This window comes from Polyodon spathula, chromosome 22 (genome assembly GCF_017654505.1).
Source record: "Polyodon spathula isolate WHYD16114869_AA chromosome 22, ASM1765450v1, whole genome shotgun sequence".
NCBI classification, from domain to species: Eukaryota; Metazoa; Chordata; class Actinopteri; order Acipenseriformes; family Polyodontidae; genus Polyodon; species Polyodon spathula.
In genome coordinates this window covers 9,593,884-9,600,055 of record NC_054555.1, presented here as the reverse complement: position 1 = coordinate 9,600,055, position 6,172 = coordinate 9,593,884, and the positions used below count along the sequence as shown (strand labels likewise).

Here is a 6,172-nt window from a genome sequence, read left to right as displayed (position 1 = left end):
AAAAGAGCTCTGATAAAGAACAAGGGAGCTTGATAATAAATATATTGCTTACAATGGCTCATACATGGTCATTACTTACAAACTTGTAGCAGACAGCTGAGAATATATACCCTATGTGTGTCTGTAGGGCAGGTATAGCGAGGGGGGTGGGGGGTATAGATGTCAAGTTTGGCATCCAGAAAGAATGTGGCAGTGTTAGATTCCAGTTATTAAACATGTTTAATTGAACCATTTGAAAGTTTCAATACTGAGCTTTCCTAAGGTCTCGTCTTTTCTTTACAGTAGAAAGCTGCTGATGGGGGCCTTTTTGGGGAATTTGCAATTGGCCTGGATGCAATGTTGTTATTGTGAGTATGTGTATTATTATTATTATTATTATTATTATTATTATTATTATTATTATTATCATTATTATTATTGGGTGGCACGGTGGCGTGGTGGTTAGCGCTGCCAGGGTCCGGGGTTTGATTCCGGCCTAGGGGTCTGTCTGTGTGGAGTTGGCATGTTCTACCCGTGTCTGTGTAGGTTTTCTCTGGGTACTCCAGTTTCCTCCCACAGTCCAAAGACATGCTGTTCAGGTTGATTGGTCATTCTAAACTGCCCTTTGTGTGTGTGTGTTTGTGTTTGTGTGTGTGGTGTCCTGCGATGGACTGGCGTCCCATCCAGAATGTAGTCCTTTGTCTGCTGGGTTAGGCTCTGACTCAACGCAACCCTGTAAAGGATTAAGTGGTTAATGATAATGGATTATTTATTATTATTATTATTATTATTATTATTATTATTATTATTATTATAGATATAATATAATAGCAACATGTGTGTTTTTATAGAGGAATTAATACTACTGCTGCTACTACTACTACAGTGAAAGGAGAGAAAGTTAGCACATCCTTGACAAGAATGGATGAGGTCCTACTGTCCTTCAACACACATACTGTTAAGGCTTTGCCACTTACTTTGTGGCATCTCTAACCAACTACTACTACGACTGCTACAACTACTGATACTACTGGCTGTGACATCTGTACCTCCCCATTGATCGCTACGGTTGATTTGGATGATATGGCTAAACAGGTGTCCCCTTCCTCTCTCATCACTCCTTGTGCATCCCTCCCAAATTCAGATTCCAGACAAAAAAGAAAAAAAAAAAACTGTCGGACGGTTAATGTCAAGGTCAGTTGTGTCTGTGGAAAGCAGACTATACGTGTATGTGTGATAAAAGGTTTCTTTATAACCGAGGGGTCATTTTGTCTTGGTTCCATTGAGGTGCTAATACATATTCATTTCCCGGTGGAGCTTTATGACAAAACAGAGCCTTTTCCGCCTCCCTGACATTCTGGGTTCATTATGTGGGAGAAGTAATACATTTATCAGAGTAAACAGGAAGAGGGAATATTTAGCCAAATCTAAAAATGAATCTGTCCCTGGGAGTGGGAGCTAATACAAATGTACATTTACTGAAAATTGCAGTCCATGCTTAAAGATTGCCTGTAGTAATTTCTGCTGCATAAAATAAAAAAAAAACTCATACCCCCCCCAATGAAGGAGCACTACATGACAGCTCAAGGTCCTAACTTACAGGTTAATTGTGAGAAGCAACTTCATTCTTCACCTGCTAACTAGGACACCTTATATAATGGAATTCAATTCCCACAAAAAAAGCCAACTGCACTTGAGTCATACCTCATTGTAACAGAGCCCTGATTGCTGATTGTTTACTGTCTAATTTAGATGACAAATTAGATGGGTCTATTGAATTCATCTAAAGGTGACAGGTCCAAATACTCCAAGGTTGTCAATATTACCATTTCTAACAGTGAGTCTGTTTTTATTAATTCCTGTATTTAAAGTGGATTAAGCTGATGAGTCCATTCATCTCACCTGCTGTGCGCTTCCGTTCACAATGCAAGTCTCCCACGTGCAGATAAAAAAAAAAACACTATATCAAACTAAATATTTTAAAACAAAATAACTGGCAATGCAACAGCTAAGTGAAAGTGCCCAGTTTGCTTATATTACTTTCAGTTTGTACTGTCTCGCTTGCTAGGTCATTTAATCTCAGCTGTGTCAATTATGGAGTTGGTTGGTTGGTGTTGAAGGGGTTCACTCTCTTGATGCACGATTGCCTTAAGCCTTTCAGACCAGAATTATTTTTGTCGAGCTGAAGAATCGACTCCTTTTCGAGTATATATGAGACCAGGACAGATTTTTTTTTTCTTTATATATTTATACACTACCTTAGACTGGGACCTAGGAGTCCTCTGAAGCGCCAATGTAATTTCTCACGTTCTATGTTAGCATACACTGCTAAGATAAGGTGTGACCTTCAGAACTGAAAGGGTTAAAATTGCAAACAGATTATATTCTTTAAAATTAAAATACCCGATGGCTTTAAAATGTAATTCTTTTAAAACTGCACCTTTCAGATATATGGAAATGCATATGACTGGACATCTATACATATATCTAATATATATATATATATATATATATATATATATATATATGTACTGTATGTTACAGTAAATGCCAGGGATGGGGGTATTGTAGATAGGTCCCCTACAGTTGCAACGAATAGTCCCAAGAACTTGAAATGATGTTCCTAGCATCATCTATTATATCAGCAAGTGATTAGGGGATGGTACAGCCTCCTGAGCATGATGTAAAAAAATAATGGCATAAGCAAGGAGGCACAAAACTGTAAAATATCTAACGCTGTATTTTTTTAGTATTTAGCTTGTAAAAGCAAGTATTCAAGACCTCTTCACACTGCATCATCAAATAACACAATGAGTAACCCACCATGAAATTACTAGACCTGCATTACAGTTCCATTCTAATAGCTCACACACAGGAATCTAAACATTTGCACATGTTGGCTATTCATTATGCAGGGTTCATTATTAAATGAATTGCACAACACAAAATACTTGATAAAGGGAACCTTTACTCCCCTACATTCCATTAATGCAATGAATAATATGAATTACTTGTTAATATAGATATATAACCTATAGTATCCCAGATATATATATATATATATATATATATATATATATATATATATATAAAGCTATGACAGTTTTTTTTGTATATCCACTAGCCTAAATATTTATCACTATATATTATATGTAGAGTTAAATTTATAAATTAATTTAATGTATTACCAACACAGTACACACACACACACACACTCACAAATGTTTCCCAGTCATGTTTGCAATACAGTATGTATCTTAAGGTAATTATTATGTTCTGTACTTGGTTAAATGTTTTAGTTAAATGTCTTATCTTTTTAAGTATCATACAAGACATAATACAAGATTAAAACGAGACCACTTTTTACCTTAACACGCACATTACAGTATATATAATTAAACACAGTATTTAGGACTATAAATCCATAAAGTTTACTGGTATATTAAAACAGATGGTACAATCATGCACTAGTGTGATAAGAATTTTAACAGAATTTCCTGATTTGACCTACCTATCTCATAAAAGCAAGCAGACACAATATTTAATATAGTCTGTTTTCACATTGTGTATCTATTTAAATGCTGGTGTCTCAATTGTAAAGATTTATGGTGATGTTAATATCATTTTATAACCCTTTCAATTTTAGAGAAGACAGTAAACTGTTGATAGTGAACAAAAAGCCAGAATGCTTCCCTGGTTTTTGTCTTATATATAATATATATAGTATATATATATATATATATATATATATATATATATATATATATATATAATGTGTAGTGCTAGATTTGTAACCAGAAATAGTGCATTCATAACAGAATGTGGTATGGAAACAAATTGAACCGGGAGGCTTTGTTGAAAGAATAAAGAAAAAACTGCAGTAAATGTCAACTCAAAATGACATGATGATGTTTGACACCAGGGAGCTGTAGGCTCTGTGGCTGTACTGGACAGTGTGAAGAGGCGGTAAGCAGCATGCTTCACACATTCATAATTAACATGGCTAGTTTAATCCATCCAAAACAAACTCTGATGGGTAAGGGGATTAGCAACTTGAAACAGTGCCGAGACCTTTTGCCTGGAAGCATGCTTTGGTAGACAGTATTCACTGGAGAATGCAAATACCCAGGTATCAAATTCTAAAAAAAAACAACAAATATGCAAATGCTACAAATATCTTGCTCTGGAGAAACAGTTTGGTGGTAAATCAATCCAAATTTTTTCCATTGAAAATTCTCCTCTTAAAGGAACAAGAACTATGGTAAAAGAACACCTTTTTGGCACCACTATCAATTTGTTCTCAATCATTCAAATACTTTAATCAACTTTTCCAGAACTGTCGTCATATCATTGCCTCGTTTTGTATTCGTATTTCCACGAGTGCACCTCATCACTACAAAAAGACATGTAAACAAAGGTCAAAACACACTGCTGTAAATGTCTATTTAAAGCCAGCTACAGCGTGGAACCATCACAGGTCACTGTTGTTGTCTTCGTACTATGCATAAAATACGTCACAAATCAGTCGCTAACTTTGTTACTAGTGATCTTTTTTATTCTCTTTATAAACTTAATAAAGTTAAAGGCTCATTCATACCCTTTCATGATTTGTTTCTACCCAGATAGTTTTGATTCAATTTAAAATTGGCCTTTGCATGTAACTTAATCAAATCATTGTTCAGGGACCACAGGAAGTATTCTACTGCAGTTTATCCCTTTAAAGCAAATAATCACATTTTCGTTTATTTCCATTAGGTTGAGATAATTTGCACAATGGGATGAGTTAAACCTTTGTTTTTCAAGACTTTTCACCTCAATGCCTAGCTGCTCTCTTATTTTTGATTAACTCTTCTTTAATCAAAAACAGAGCAGTGCAGATAAGGAGTTTATAACTAGTACAGGTAATTACTGCCTGGCCAGTAAAATCTGCTGTAGCATGATGAGAAGAAACAGTCCTGCTGGCTTTGCCTCCCTAACCCTCTGGAATCCCCAGCCAAGGCAGTTTGAGTTTTTCATTTTCACTGTGATGGTTTGTCGTGGCTAATTCTCTAAGGATTTATGAGTTGCACATAAAAAACACCTCTCTTGTAATATTGTACTCTATTTGTTTAGTCATTTCTTTTCCATGTGAACACTGTGGTGTAAACATCCCAAGTCCAAAGCACATAATGAAATAATTGTAGTTATTAAACATGATTAAAACTGATGAATTGAAAAACTGGAAAAATCTGGTAAGGATCTCAACAGCACAACAGCAAAAACCTGAAACGCAACCTTTACAGAGATGTGTGTATCCAGCTGCCCAAACCATAAGGATTTAAAAAATAAATGTTAAAAAAAACCTCAAGAATAGATAGGGAGACAAAGCAGGGTACTGCTACTGTGATAAACAACAATATGTTCTCCCGCTGGTCCTTCTCACTTATTAGTCAGTGTCTGGACTGATCAGCAGCTTGGGAATCCTCCTGCCTTCCAATGCTTTTCATTGCTTTGAATGTTGTTCCTCAGCAAGACAATACTGGATCAAGCCTGTCTCACACACTATATGAATAATAAACAAATCCTTGTATTTTAAACGGGACTTTAACCCAGATTAACTATATTGAATATTGGATATTGACACCCATGGTGTGCCTTTTATAAAATGCTACAAAAATGTTTACTGTTTGACAACATATCTTTCATCTGATGCATAGGTATAAGTCATAATTATTGGGTTACAACCTTGTGCTATGAAATCAATAAGAGGGATGACATTTTGTCTGATTGACCTTTGGAAATAAGTAAATGTTATTAACGGGATGGAAAAGGTTAAATACAGACAGCTTTGATCAGTTTTAAAAATCAGACATTGCTTTGTCTTCAAATCCATTATGGGTAACTAATTAGAAATCTGATTCCCTGTAGATTTCTTAAAAATTTAGTTCTAAAATGATTATGGTATAACACATTAAGAGATACTGTACCCGGAAACATACTGCAGATATCATCAAAATAATAATGAATCACAGAATTCTAACTGCAAGAATGAAAACTATCCATCAATGATTGCCCCATGTAATTTTTATACTGCTCCCATTATAAAATGGTAACTTGCTTAGTCTTGCTCAGAGATGGTCCCAAAGGTCAAATATTCTATTAACTTTAGTTAACATATCCATAAGGGCAGAAATAGTAATAAATAATGATTAAC

At 35.1% G+C, this 6,172-nt stretch overlaps 1 non-coding gene across 1 annotated transcript; it reads left to right on the top strand.

Moving 5' to 3' along the window:
- Positions 1-857: 857 nt before the first annotated feature.
- LOC121297640 lies at positions 858-984 on the top strand. The gene has a single exon (XR_005947194.1). It is a non-coding gene; the product is annotated as a U6atac minor spliceosomal RNA (small nuclear RNA).
- Positions 985-6,172: the final 5,188 nt, after the last annotated feature.